Raw genomic sequence first — 14,918 nt, forward strand, 5'->3', positions numbered from 1 at the left:
TGATGTGTCTTAGTGTAATCGTTCTTCATTTTAGAAGACCTCTAGGCTAGCAGAGGATAAAATCACAAATATAGTAAGCAAAGTTTTTTAATGAGTCACTAGAGATAAGAGTGGGTTTGCCCCTTCTATTCTGACCTTTTGAATCCTAGCTATGGGACAGTCAGCTCCAGATACTGAATCGAAGCACATAGATCCTTCTAGAGAACCTTGACCCAACCCTGCAAATTATTGTCACCAAGCTGGACTAGTGAATCCCATGAATCTCATGAACATTGTACTGTTGCCATACTTCTGCGGCAAAGTGAATTCCATGGTCAGAAGAAATCTTGTGTGGGACACCATGACTGTAGATAAAGGAGTCCATGGACAGTAATTAGCATTAGGACAAATATCACATACAAGAAAGCAAAACAAGATTCAGAATCTCTATTCTAATAAGAACAAATGTTGCTTCTTTCACGAAGAAACCAGTCCAATATAATCAACCTGCCACCAGGTAGCTAGCTGACCACCCCAGGGAATAATACCATATTGGGGATGCAGTGTTGGTCTATGGTGTTGATTGATTAGGAACTCAGCAATAGATGTAACCAGACTGATCTTGGTGAGTGAGAATTTTTGTTACTCTTGTCAGACATAGCATTACTACCTGCCTTCATGGTCACTTTGTTTATGAGCCCATCAAGCAATAACAGCTCTGGAGAAAGAGGCTGTCTAATATCTACATAACAGATTATTCAAGCCATTCAATTATTAAAATCACCCTTTTGTGGGCATTCATATGGAACACAAATAACTTCATCTTTTTGACTATTGAAAGAATTTCATCCATACCCCAAATTTTCTTGTCACCAATTTTCTAACCATGTTCCATCTGAGTTCTTGTCTTCTTACTCTCTGTCAGCTTATGATAGGGAGCACCCCATGAGGCCATAGGTTAAGGCTAAGCTAGAGAAGGTAGTGAAACAGGAGTGGTTACCATGGCATTTAGGTACCTATTCTTTGTGTAATGTGTATGTGCCTTCAAGGTCTAATTTCACATAAGCACTTCCATTTGATAATAGAGTACTATTGTGTCCATCCAAATGTATGATTTGGTAGGAAAGATAATACCCAATTCATGATGGGAAGCTCAGGGTTTATAATAACATAGTGGCCCATGGTTAAGTATTCAGACTGTACTAAGCAAGCCAACAGCTATTTCTTGAAAGAATAGTTATCTGCAGAGGGTGCAAAGCTTTACTCCAAAATCCTCAGGGAATGTACAATGATTCATTTACAGGGGCCTTCCAAAGGCTCTAAACAGTATCCTTATGTGCCACTAACACTTTAAACACCATTGGATCTGCTAGGTCATATGGCTCAAACAGGAGAACAGCTTGTGTGGTGGCCTGGACCTGTTATCCCCTTCTTATTCTGGGCCTTATTCAAAACTAGCAGATTTTCAGGTCACTCGGTAAATGGACCAGAGTAACAAGGTCAAATGAGGAATATGTTGCCTTTAAATAAGCCAAGTAGGCATTTGCCTCCTTTTTGCTTGTAGGAGGGGTGGATGCAACAACTTATACTTCCACTTAGAAGAGTTAGCTCAACATCCCCCACAACAAATTTCTAGACCCCTAGAAATTTCACTGACTCTGTCAGATTTACTTAGTAGTTGCAACTTCTTGCTCACTAAAATGTATCAGCATAATGCCATCAACATAATGGACCAGTGTGATATCTTTTGAAAGAAAATGTATTCAAGATATGCAAGCTGGGTGCAGTGGTGCCCACCTGTAGTCCCAGAGGCTCAAGAGGCTGAGGCAGGAGGATCATGAGTTCAAAGCCAGCCTCAGAAAAAGCATGATACTAAGCAACTCAATTAGACCTTGTCTCTAAATAAAATACAAAATAAGGCTGGGGATGTGTCTCAGTGGCCAAGTGCCCCTGAGTTCAATCCCAAGTATCCCCACTGCCAAAAAAAAAGACTCTGTCAGCTAAAGAATTGGTATATCCCTGGCACAGGACAGTCAAAGTATATTGCTAGCCTTGCTAGCTGAAAGCAGACAGTTTCTGCTAGTCCTTACTGACCAGTAAGGAGAAAAAGTTATTTGTTTGATTAATAGCTGCCTACCGGGTAATAAGGGATGTGTCAGTTTTCTTAAGTAATGAAGCCACAACTAGTACAGCAGCAACAATTAGAGTCATCACCTGGTTGGGCTTATGATAATCCACTGTCATTCTCCAAGATTTGTTTGTTTTCTGCACAGGCAAAATAGACAAGCTGAATGGTGATGTGATTGGAATCACCAATTCTGAATCTTTCATGTCCTTGATGGTGGCTCTAATCTCTGCATCTCCTTCAGAAATGCAGTATTATTTTTGGTTTAATATTTTCTTAGGTAGAGGTAATTCTGTCAGCTTCTGCTTGTCCTTTTCCACCATATTAATCCTCACTCCAGAGGTCAAGGAATAAATGTGGGAGTCTGTCGGTAGCTGGGTATGTCTATTCCAATTATGCATTCCAGAGCTGGGGAAATAACCACAGGATAGATTCATGGATCCACTAAGCCCACTGCAAAATGGTTTGAACTAAAGATTTATTGCTCACCTGATCTCTGTGAGCTTCTGTTCTGTCTAGCAGGCCACAGTGTTATTTTGAGTCTGAAGGAATTAGGGTTTCTATGCCTCATTCCCAATGCATACTTATTCTGGTAAACGTCTATCAGACCCCTTGGGAGAGACAAAGATAAAGAATAAGAGTATAAATTTTTAGCATTGTGTGGGAGTACTTCTTCAAAGGGAACTTAACTCCCCTTCATTCAAGGAGTTCTGGGTCAGTAAACTATCTTAAGTCTGAGAATTGATCAAGAGGCTATACTTCTCTGCTTTTATGATTCAGGTTATTTCATTTACTTAACCTAGAACTTTACTCCTTATATAGATCAAATGAGAATTTAGTAGGTAATATACATATTTTACTTTAGGAATACATTGATCAACTTGCCAACACAATAGGTCTACAGGAGTAGACCTTTTGGAGAATGACAGTTGATTATCATAAGCCCAACTAGGAGATAACTGATTGCTTCTTTGGTTCTACTGTCCATTATGGTCACCATACCCACATTGTTTTTGGTGGTTGAGTTCTGCCTTTTGGCCTCTGCCATAATGGGATCCAATTACTCATGTTTCATTTAGGTTTATCAGTTCAGTTACTGTAGTTGACACTTTAAGTTCTGGTCTATAGAGAAGAGCAATAATAGAGCTCTTTAAGGAGAATGGAATTCTTCTCACAAATGTATTTCTCACAGAATTGGTGAAAATTATGTCTTCTATACATTTTCACTGTGGGGGAATAAGTTTTAAATGGCAAATCAATTCTAACATTCTCATATTCCTCAGTATTTGAATCCCTTCCTCTACATTGAACCAAGGCAGATATGACCTTTCTAATTCAGTCACTGTGGGTCACCTCTTTTTTTTTTTTTTTTTTTTTTTTAAAGAGAGAGTGGAGAGAGAGAGAGAGAGAGAGAGAGAATATTTTAATATTTATTTTTTTTTAGTTTTTCGGCAGGCACATCTTTGTTTGTATGTGGTGCTGAGGATCGAACCCGGGCCGCACGCATGCCAGGCGAGCGCGCTACCGCTTGAGCCACATCCCCAGCCCCTGTGGGTCACCTCTTGACACATGTTTGAACCAACCAAAATGTTGAAGCCCTTTCTAACCCCCCAACCCAGATTAAATGTAGAATCTCTTTGTAGTGAGCCCTATCAATAAATTTAGCTTGATCCAACTGTATGTTATTTCTGCTGTTGCCCCACAATTTATTTTCCACTTCCACACACATTCCTTGGATTTAAGTCTATATAAGATAGAAACTCAAATATTTTGGGTACTATAGCCCACTTCCTTTTGGGTCACATTTTGTACCTTACTTTTAGATGCTGCTGGGACTTGAGTTCTTTTATAGTTCTAGAAGCAAAAAGAAACCATGGAAGTAGATCTTGAGGAGACTCAGTAGTGCCTTACACAGCAACTGCCTTAGAGGAGTCCATTACATTTTCCTCAAGAAATGCAAGGTTAATCTCTTCAGATGGAAGTAGAGAGTCTGCTCCCAATAACGAAGATGACTCATCAGAATTTACTGGCTCAGTTTCATCAGGTTCTTCCCACATATCCCCATTCAAACTTCCAGGATGCCATTTCTTCCCCAGCAATGCCCATATGCTAACGATGCACATCTTGTGAGGCTGAGAGTTCAACTTATATTGCAGTTCAGTTAAGCATAGGATTAAATCTGGGTTTGATGTTCAGCAATGTCAGTCCTGTGTCTTTAAGAGGTAAGGGTCTCCAGTTAGAGTTAGAACACACAAAATTTTTCAAGTCATCTATGAAGCTTATGAATTTGAATTCTGGACTCCTGCTTTTCTTTCCTCTTTTTTTCAACAAAACTAGTAGCAACCTGATAATTTTCTTATATTCATTAATTTGTCAAAAATGTTTTAAAGCATCATATTGTCACCCAGATCCTTGCTTTTTATAGTTGGTTGATTAATAGTAACCACTGGTGATATGTTGCACATCTCTATAGCTGGATTACACCATGGACGAACAGTGCTTTCTTTACTACTGATTGTAGGGAACCATTCCAGAAAAACCAAACCCAATTGAGAAAAATCACCCTTAACATCCATTCCCTAGAACCATTCTTGGTACCAAAACCTGTATTAGGGTTCTCCAGAGGAACAATATAAGAAAGAAATATTTTGGAGTGGGATTAAGACACAGAGATAGATGAGGGGAAAGAAAGAGAGATTATAAGAGAATATAAGGAATCAATTCAACATGGTTATACAGACTGGTAAGTTCCATGGTGTGCAGTCAGGAAGGTGACAACCCAGGAGAGTGGATGGTGTACTTCTGGGTTGCATATTGGCAGGCTCTAGTCTAAGAAAAAGATATTATTTCAGTCCAACTCTGAAGGTAAGAAAGAGCTAATATTAGGCCCATTAGACAGGGTGAGTTCTGTCTTACTGACTCTTTATGTCCTATTCAGGTCTTCCACTGACTACATGAGGCTCAGCCATATTAGGGAGAACATTATACTTGTTCAGTCTTCCACATCAAGTGCTAATCTCATTCAGGAAAATCCTTTCAGACATACCCATAATCATGTGTGATCAATGTCTGGATACTTATAGGCCTGTCAGAATGATACAATAAAAGTAGCTATCATAAATAGTATGAGATTTTTTGTGTAAAGATATTATATATTTAGGGGACATAAAATTCTTTGTTTTATACATGAGTTCAAAGTCCTTATAATGAATATCTTTTTATAGTTATGTAGGAGAAAGTAGTTCCCTTTTAAGGTGTTCATGTCTTAAAGGTGCTACCAGAAGAAAACTTTGAAGTATTTTAAAAAACCTTATACTTTTCAAATTACTTTCTCCTCTTTTGTGAATTCTGATATCTCTATGAGGTACGTAAGGCAGGTAATTATCATTAGACAGATGAATACATGAAATCTCTGAATGGTTAAAATTGATCAATGTGTAGTAAAGAGAAAGGGTTTTAATGATTTAGGTTATAGCCTCATTAAAACTACTAAAAAGATATTTTAAAGGAAGAGAGAAAAGCTAATATGACACATTTGGAAGACCACTGGATCAGGAATTCAGAGAACTGCCATCCCTTCTTTGGGTGAAGTCACATCATTTCTCTTGGTCTCCATTTTATTTATATATATAAATATATATATGTTGGTGTAGATAAATAGGTGATACATGGCAAATGAATTCAGTATCTACCCAAAGTATACAATTCAACATATTTTAGTATATGCAGTCATCAACTAAATCTGTTTTTATCACTAAAAGAAGAAAACCGAGCCCTTATCAGGCCCTCCCCATTTTCCTCAGTTTCCTTCCTTCAGCATTATAAATAACAACTGATCTAATGGTATTTTCTGGATGTTTTATATAAGAAGAATCATTTAGTGTGTGGTCCTTTGTAAGTGACTCCTTTCACTTAGGATAATGTCATCCATACTGGAGCATGTATCTTTACTTTATTCTTTTTATTGATAAAATATTTTAATGTTTGAATATACTATATTTGGGTTATCCATTCATCAGTTGATTAACATTTGCTTGTTTTCGATTTTTGGTTATGATGAATAATGCTGTTATGAATATTTGTGTACAAATTTTTGTGAAGACATATGGTTTTAGTTTTCTTGGATATATACCTAGATTTTCTGGTATACTCTGTGTTTAAATTTTTTAAGGAACTACCAGACTTGTTTTCTAAAGTGACTGCATTACTTGTATTTCCATCAGCAGTATATAAAGATTCAGATTTCTCTGTTTCACTTCCAATATTTACTATTACTGTTTTAATTATTAAATTCTTATTACAATACTACTGGGTATTAGGTGGAATCTGATTGTGATTTTGATTATATTTCCCAACTGACAAGTGGCTAATGCTAGTTGGTCTCTTTATATGTATGTTTGCCATATGAACATCAACTCAGGTCTCTTGTGCATTCTTACATTGAATTGTCTCTTTGTTAAGTTGAATAGATTTATAATAAATATACTCTAGATAGAAGTCCCTTATTAGAGAGATGACTTGCAAATAGTTTCTCCATGTGGTGGAGTTGTCTTTTCATTCATTTGACAGCATCTTTTAGAACAATGAAGTATTTAATTTTGTTGAGTTCTAATTTAGCTAAGTTTCCTTTTTGTCACTTGTGTTTGTTGTTATATCTAAGAAAGCATTGATTAACCAGAGGCTACATAGATTTACTGTTGCATTTATTTTTGAGGGGGTAGGCTTATAGTTTTGGCTTCATATTGAGGTCTGTGATGTATTTTAACTTAATATTTGTTTTTGGAGTAATGAAGGACTCCAAATTCGTTTTGCACATGTAGCTATACAGTTGTTCTTTCCTCAGTGAATTTTTTTGCCCCCCCCCTTGTTGAACTCAATGAACCCTGTTAGCAAGGGTGTATTTCCTTGCTTGTTAATTGCTCTCATTCTATCCCAGTGATCTATATGTCCATCCTTATGTCAGAACTGAACTCCATTTTCTCATAGGTAAAATGAAGGAAGTGAGAGTGTTGAGCTGTGTATTTTCATCCAGGACTCCTTTGAACTCTCACATTACTACAATAGGAGCAGACTACTGTGAGTTAGAAAGCACTGCTACAAAGACCCCGGTGGTCCCAGTAGCATTGTTCCTCTTGCCTTGCTGACCTGAAATTTTTACCAAGTTACTTTAAAGTTAGAAAAGATGATCTATTGTGTCCCAAAAAACAGCACTTTCCTCTTTGTATTTTTTACTATATCAGCTAGTCATCACTTTAGAAAGCACAGAAAATAGAAAGCTCCTCAAATGATTTGAAGCAGGTGTGGCTACAGGTAAATATAGAATGAAACTCTTTTTCTTAATTAATTAATTTATTTTAATTAGGTATATAAGACAGCAGAATGCATTTTGATTCATTGCATACAATTGCAGCACATTTTAATTTCTCTGATTTTACACAATGTTGCATCACAACATATGCACAGTCATACATGTACATAGGATGATGATTTCCATCTCATTCCACCATCTTTCCTGCCCCCATCCCCTCTACCCACATTTGCTTTCATTTTGCCCCATCAAAGTTCCTCCTTTTTTCCATTCTGCCCCCATTATGGATTAGCATCCACTTATCAGAGAGAACATTTGGCCTTTGTTTTTTTGAGATTGGCTTACTTCACTTAGCATGATATTCTCCAATTCCATCTGTTTACCTGCCAATGTCATAATTTTATTCTCTTTTAATGCTGAGTAATATTTCATTGTGTATATATACCACAGTTTCTTTATCCATTCATCTATTGAAGAGCATCTAGGTAGCTTCCACAGTTTCCTCTTTAAATAAAAAGAAAACTCAAGAGTTAAATAATAAAACAATGTTTAGAAGGAAGAAGATGAAAGATAGGAGAAAAAATATTTTTAAAGAAAAATCAAGACTAAGAGAAACTGTTATGATTAATTAAAAACTTATCTCTGAGTGTCCTGCATTTAAGGCAAAGAAGAAAAAAATAACTTGTAGTATGATTAGAAAAGACAAATGATTTATCAAGAGATATTTTTACCACTTCTTAATTACACAACAATGTACATTCTGTGCGTTTAGTAAAATTTTGAATGGAATGAAAGATACCATTATTGATTACTATAAAATTATTCATATTGGAACTTAAATAATGTATTAATGATGAGGTTCTAAAGTTGTAAATCATAACTCTGTAGAAGTGACTCTTTAAGACCTGAGTGCTGATATACAGAGATACCATTGTTATGCTTAGCTGACTTAATACAGGATTAAAACAGGAGTAATGAATGGCTAATGTATACCTTGGTCACCATTTTGTTTTCAGTTATCTCAGCCAGAGATTTGGCAGAACATCTGATTATCTAATACGAGTCTTTAGAAATATATTCCCAATTCAAATAAGCTATAGTCCATGCTTATATAATTTTATCAAAATGGACTCTACTGTCATGTATAACTGAAAAGAACCAATAAAAAATAACATTAAAAGTTACTCTTAAAAAGGACAAAAATAACTATATTTCCCATGTGGAGAGAACACACTAAGTAGTTATTAGGGGATAAATAATTTGTTCATATAGCAGACTGTGGAAGATGGTATTTGAATAGTGTTTCCTTAAGTATTTTCTGGTTTATTCCAAACTATTTATGAATGACTTAGATGATTTGGTTTGTGCCATAAAGTGTCATTTCCTTACATTATATTCTTTACGAATATTTTATTTTACTATTAACTAATAATAAAAGATGTGGTTGTTATGTAAGTTGTACAAAACAAGAAAATTTTTATCTAGTCAACTTTTTATGATAAGTACTTGGGGTTTTATAGGCATAGAGAAAAGATAAACATTTATTGAGAGAAACAAAGAAATATATTAATTATCCCATGAGAAGTCATGTGTACCATCTTATTTAATCTTTTCAAAAAAGAATGGTGACTTAGGTATTATTTTATTGCATTTGTGTAAAGCCTGAAACCAAGGTTGAAAGGTAAATAAAATGCTATTATATAATGCTGGGTTGACATAGATCTTGAGTTTTGCCTAATCTTTTGCCAATTCCAGGATCATCATCCTGTTCATTGCATAATTCTAGAAGGTAGATGTCAGGATGAAATGGAGACAGTGAAATTTTCTTTTAGGAGAAAGTTTTTGGCTGAGAATGTGTATAGGACCTGAAAGGTTAGAAAAATACACATAATTAGATATTGAGAGTTTTCAAGTGTATTAGTTAGGGTAAATAAAACTAAATACTTTAATAGATAAGAATAGATTCTCAGAAGTATAACACACACATGCGCACGCGCGCACACACACACACACACACACACATACACACACTCACATACCTATTTATTACTTCTATTTCAATTCAGGGCAGATGTACCTAATCAGCCATCCTTATACATGGTATTTCAGAAGTCTAAGAACTTTTCATAAGTATGTCTTTTCTTAATTGTCGGGGTTCTGTTCATTGATTTCATAGAAAGCAAGTGAGAAAAAAAGTTCCTATGTGGGTGTTTTTATCAGCTAGTCTTAGCAGTGACATTTGGTGATTCCACCCACATTCCACTGTCCATTACATTCACTATACAAAAAAAAAAAAAAAGTATTATTAAAGAGAAAGAACCCAGAAATGAGCTTTGGTAAATCATCTTTGAAAGAGATTGGAGTTAATGAAGTTCTATGGTATTGGGAGACATGTATTTATACAAATGGTGGGTTATGCTCTGTCTGAACCCCAGAAATACAGGGTGAAATACACGGTTAAAGAGTTTACATCCTGAGAAAGGGAGAGACAAGGTATAGGCAATAAGGAAATAAACAAGATGTTTTCAGATAATGAGTGTTTTAAAATGAAGAAAAACAGAGTTCTGAAAAACTGGGTCCAGGGAAAGGAGAATGCCGTGTAAGATTGGGTATTTAGGGAGTGCCTCTCTGAGGAATAGAAAGTCATCAAGCAAAGATGTGTAGAAATGGTATCATGAACAAAGAGGACCTCTGTTCCAAAGGCAAAAGTGTGAGCGTGAGCTTGGTGTGTTGAAGGAGCTGATGGAAGTTCAGTGTGTCTGCAGCCTAGAAAATCAGACTGGAGGCTGTAAGATGAAGTTTAAAAGGGTTCTGATCATGAAGGTTCTAGCAGGGCTTAATGAGTCGGTTTTATTTTAAATATCCTGAAAGACCTCCAGACATTTTATTCTGAAAGGGATATGATTTGTCCCCACTCTCACTTCCTGCTGATGCATTTCCAGAATGCTCCAAAACATACCACCACCCTCTTCTCTCATGCCCCAGAACATTTTCCCTTGATTTGACCATATCAATATTTAGTTACCTTAAAGTGTAGATATGTGATCTCCTTCCCTGGCATGTAACCTCCTGAAGAGCAGAGACTTATATTTAATTTGTGGCTTTCTCAGTAACAAGCCTAGTTCCAAGAAAGCACTTAGGTCCTGAGTAAGTACATGAATAAATGAATGATGAATAAATAAAAGAAAGACTGGAAATGGTCAGAGAAGGCAGGGCAATGGACCCTTGTCATTAGAATCTACAACATGCTTTCCCTTTCACTGAGTCATTTGATTCCCACTAGCACATTGCCTTCTTGGGGAAGAGTTTGGTATCTGCACAGCTATGACAAGTGGGAGATTAGAGAGTGAGTCAAAGAGAAGTAAAGACTGTGGCTGAGCACTGAGAAGAATAATGGAATATCTTTAGAAATAAAGGATCAGGAGGGAGAGTCAATTTGGAGTAGAAGAGGAATTTGGTAAGAGAATATGTTCTGAGTCAACTGATGAAAGGCAGAACCAAATGACGTGCCCAGTAGGCAAATAATTAAAGGTTAAGTTGTGTGATACAGACAGAAAGGACTGAGGAGTTCAGAGAAATCTCATAAAGAAAATGGATTTGGGACTGGGGAATGAGAATAGAACTGAGGTAGCAAAAAACTAAACTGCTGGGTAAAATGACACAAAATATTTACTGAAAACAATGGAATATTGTAAATAAATAACAAGTAAGTAATGGGAAATAGATATCAGAATATATTAATTTTGTCCAGAAATTAGAAATAAAACAGAAGGAAAAAAAAACTAGGGAGGTGGTATCTTCCATTTGTTTATTTCAAAAAATAATACTGCCTTCTGATTCCCCACTTGCATAGTAGGAGAAATAGGGCTCTGCTATCGGATTCTACTGTCTGCTTTCACAAGGGTGAGGATATTCAGTTGCCTAGATCAAGACTGGGACCTTTGTCTGAATGTTTGATTTCCCATACAACACTTGGCAGAGTTCTTTTCTTTTTCCAATGTAGTAACTATCCATGTTCAAACAGGTGGTTGCTTCATTATCCTGAATTTCTAGGTGACACATAGCATGATCAAAACATGGATCTCTCCTATGTTAAGCCACGGAGATTAGAGGATGTTTGTTACTGCAGCTAACCTCTCACCTTGACTGATGAAGTTAGCATTAGTGGTAAGTAAAGAAGGATAGATGTGTAGTAAGATTCACTCCTGAGACAGGAATCAGGGGAGAAATTGGAGCTCTCTGAAGAAGGAAGAGAAATAAAGTTGGGAAGTGATACTGATCAACCTTCCAACACACTTATCCCCGAAGGCCTTGCAGAGGAGTGGCCCTGAAAATGTCACTGCCTGTGTGTTAACCTATCCATCTCTACCTAGGGAAAAGTAGACAGGCCATTTCCTCCAGGAAGGTGATGAGCCCCTCAGATGGGCTGGTATGTCACTCTCCACCTCCCCTCCTTATAACTAACACAAACTAGGCTGACTTGCCTAAAGAACAAAAAGTTGAGAGGACAGTTAGTGGTGCTTCCAGATCTCCAGTGCCACAGTGCCCATGATGAAAGAGAACAAAGAGCCAGAAATATCACAGCCAAAAAGTAGGACAACAGTTTATAAACAGGAGAGAGCAAAATGCTTGATTGGGTTCTGACAAGAAGGATATATTTAGGAAGATAAAACCAAGCTTACGAGAATGAAGTAGAAATTGGTTTTCCATATGGGGCCTACCAATAGAGAGATTATTGAAAAGAAGGAGAACAAAAAGAGGTAAATCCATTTTCTTCCAACAATGTGCAACATATTAGTGGTCTTTTCCCCCATGGAGGGGTGATGAGGAAGGTCAAAGAGAAAGGAAATGAGGATCTTTTTTTAGCTCAGTCTTTGACTACTAATAGAAACCTAATTTTAAATTTGAGGAGTTATACTTAAATCCCTATTTAAGATAATTGTTTTAATATTTTAAATGTAATTTCAAGTTTTATTGTGAACTCTAAATAGAAAGCATGCTCATCAATTTTATTTATATTCAAAACTCAAAAAAAACATGTTCCCATTTTATTTTTCCTTTTTAAAAGAAGATGTACAAACTAAACTAGTTAAACTAATTCTCTTAGGAAATTTTTTTCATAAGGAGAGAATTCTTGCTGCCTAACAAAAAGACCTTACTAGGGTAGATGCTCCGTTTGTGATTGAGGTATATCTAAATCCCAGGAGTATGGTGGTCATACTATGTCAGTCTAAATCTGATAAATCTGCCTCACCTTATTCATTGGCCATGGACCAAGACCTCAAGTCCTGCTGGCCAAATTTAATAGGAAAAGAGAAGCTTGTATGGGTGGATGGATGGGTGGATGGACAGATGGATAGATGGATGGATGGATGGATGACAGAGGGTTAGATGAATGTGTGGATAGATTTGCCTAACAAGGCAGGTTGATGTCTTGAGGGAAAACAGACTGTCTGTAAAACCTGACAAAGGCTCTTATGTTAAAAGCAGTTGTCATTTAAGCCTTGAATATCAGTGTTGCAACATACTCTCGTATACCTGTAAGTTTTGCAATCTTCCTGAGTCACAAGGTTTTCATTCTAGGAACATTTAAACAATTATTATTTGAGGTTTTTTTAGGAAGATACATAAAACGTATTATTATTAATCTCAGGTTTAAAAAATTTATTTAAGAAGTTATATCGCAAATGTGTTTCTCTTTGTTTATATCTGGTTTTGGAAGGGCAGCCTACTGGGGTTTAAACCCAGATTCTCACCAGCATCACCACAGCGCTCTTCCACTGAGCTACCTCTTTGGCCCCTTTTTCTGAATATTAATCATTTATTGTTCAGACTATGATTTGAAGGAACGTTATTTCTTTTCTCAGCATTGGTGAGCTATATGATGGTGCCCTAGCTCATCACAGAAACTAATTGTTCTTGAATCTTACCACTTATTTCATGGGGGCTGGGAGTGAGGAGGCGTGAAAACAAACAATCCAACTGGGATTATAAAAACAAAATTAATGCTTGCACTTATTCTTTTGTACATCAAATAGTAATATAGATGTTAGATAGTGTTTAAAATAAGAAAATTATTTCATCCTCAATTCTCAGGAAAGTTAGTTTGTTGGTGGTGGAGAAAATAACCTATAAATAGCAATTTTTTCACATGAGAAAGGTGATTTTGTTTACTACTAAAAAGGACCCTACAATATCACTATCTTTTAGTGATGAGAAAACTAAGGCTGAAAGGGCCATGAGGGGACTCATGCCATGTCATTTGGCTCATGAGTGGAGGGGGCCAGGGTCTGAAGGCAGGAGCCTGGTGCCAGAGTCCAAGCTTCTCACCCCCTCACTGAATTGCCTCCCCAATGATGGCAACCTGTTAAGTCTGGCTGGAAGGGCCGTGGAGATTACTTAATCCTGTCTTTTTGTATTACCGCTTGTAAATGTAAAGCAGAGAGAAGTTAAATGATCTGCCCAAGGTTACATACTTCTGTCTTTTTCTCAATATAATAACACACTTCACTGAAACTCATTTCTAGGATTTACACAAACTAATGGCGAAGTCATGACATTTTTTAATTGAATGCCCAGTAAAAGAATCATTTTCATCTTGTTTTTCAATCTCATGTCCATGAGTGAAATGTAAAACTGTGTTACAAAGCCAGAAGAATCCTTATCTGTACTAATAGCCTGCTTTTTTCCTAGAAGGAGGAAAACCATCCTTAATTCAAATCTGTTTTAAGTAAAGCAAATATGTGGTCATTTCTTTGTGAAGAGCAACTCTGAGGCATTAAGAAAGATTTCATGACTCACCTTCTAAGTCATGTATCCTTCAAGTATAGCCACTATATGATTTCAGGAGGAGTATAATCTCCCCTACTCTGCTTGTGTCCAATGCCTCATAAGGTCTCCAGGTCCCCTCATACCGTAGTTCCAGGTAAGGTGAATAGAGCAAGTAATTATATTTTTAACTGCTAAAGTTTCTGTTGCTCTGTGTACCTTTTACTTCTTTCTTAGTCAATCATTAAAAGTGTCTAAAGTATGCATATTATTCAAATAATCTTCTCATTTCAAGGCCAGGATTTTTTTTCCTTGGAAAGATTAAGAGGTCTTCACTTTTACCACTTACAAATCCAGAAAGCAAGAAAGACTTTGAGTCATTTTCCTGGAAACATGTATCATAGCTGAACACAGTTTAAAGTTGCATCCATTAGATAAAATCTCCATCAGTGATTCTAGACAGAGCTAATTCTAGTGTTTTACGTAAAGACCCATCTCCCTCTCCAGCTTTGTGACCTAAATTCTCTGAACCTAAGCTTCTCTACCTGGAAAATGGGAGAGGTAACAGTACATATCCACAGGACTTTTCTAAGGATCAAATGCTAGAATGTGTCTAAAATGTTTAGGACAATCCCTGGTACTCAATGAATTCCCAGATGTTGTCTTTGAACATTCAGCATTTAACTACAGTGCATTTACCTAGAACTGAAGCTTTAGTTTTCACCTTTAGGCATATGA

At 36.5% G+C, this 14,918-nt stretch overlaps 1 protein-coding gene across 1 annotated transcript in view; it reads left to right on the forward strand.

Moving 5' to 3' along the window:
- The window catches only part of Tmeff2 (transmembrane protein with EGF like and two follistatin like domains 2), a 235,323-nt gene that overhangs the window by 140,990 nt on the left and 79,415 nt on the right, over positions 1 to 14,918 (forward strand). The window lies entirely within an intron of this gene.

This window comes from Callospermophilus lateralis, chromosome 9 (genome assembly GCF_048772815.1).
Source record: "Callospermophilus lateralis isolate mCalLat2 chromosome 9, mCalLat2.hap1, whole genome shotgun sequence".
Classification (NCBI taxonomy): domain Eukaryota; kingdom Metazoa; phylum Chordata; class Mammalia; order Rodentia; family Sciuridae; genus Callospermophilus; species Callospermophilus lateralis.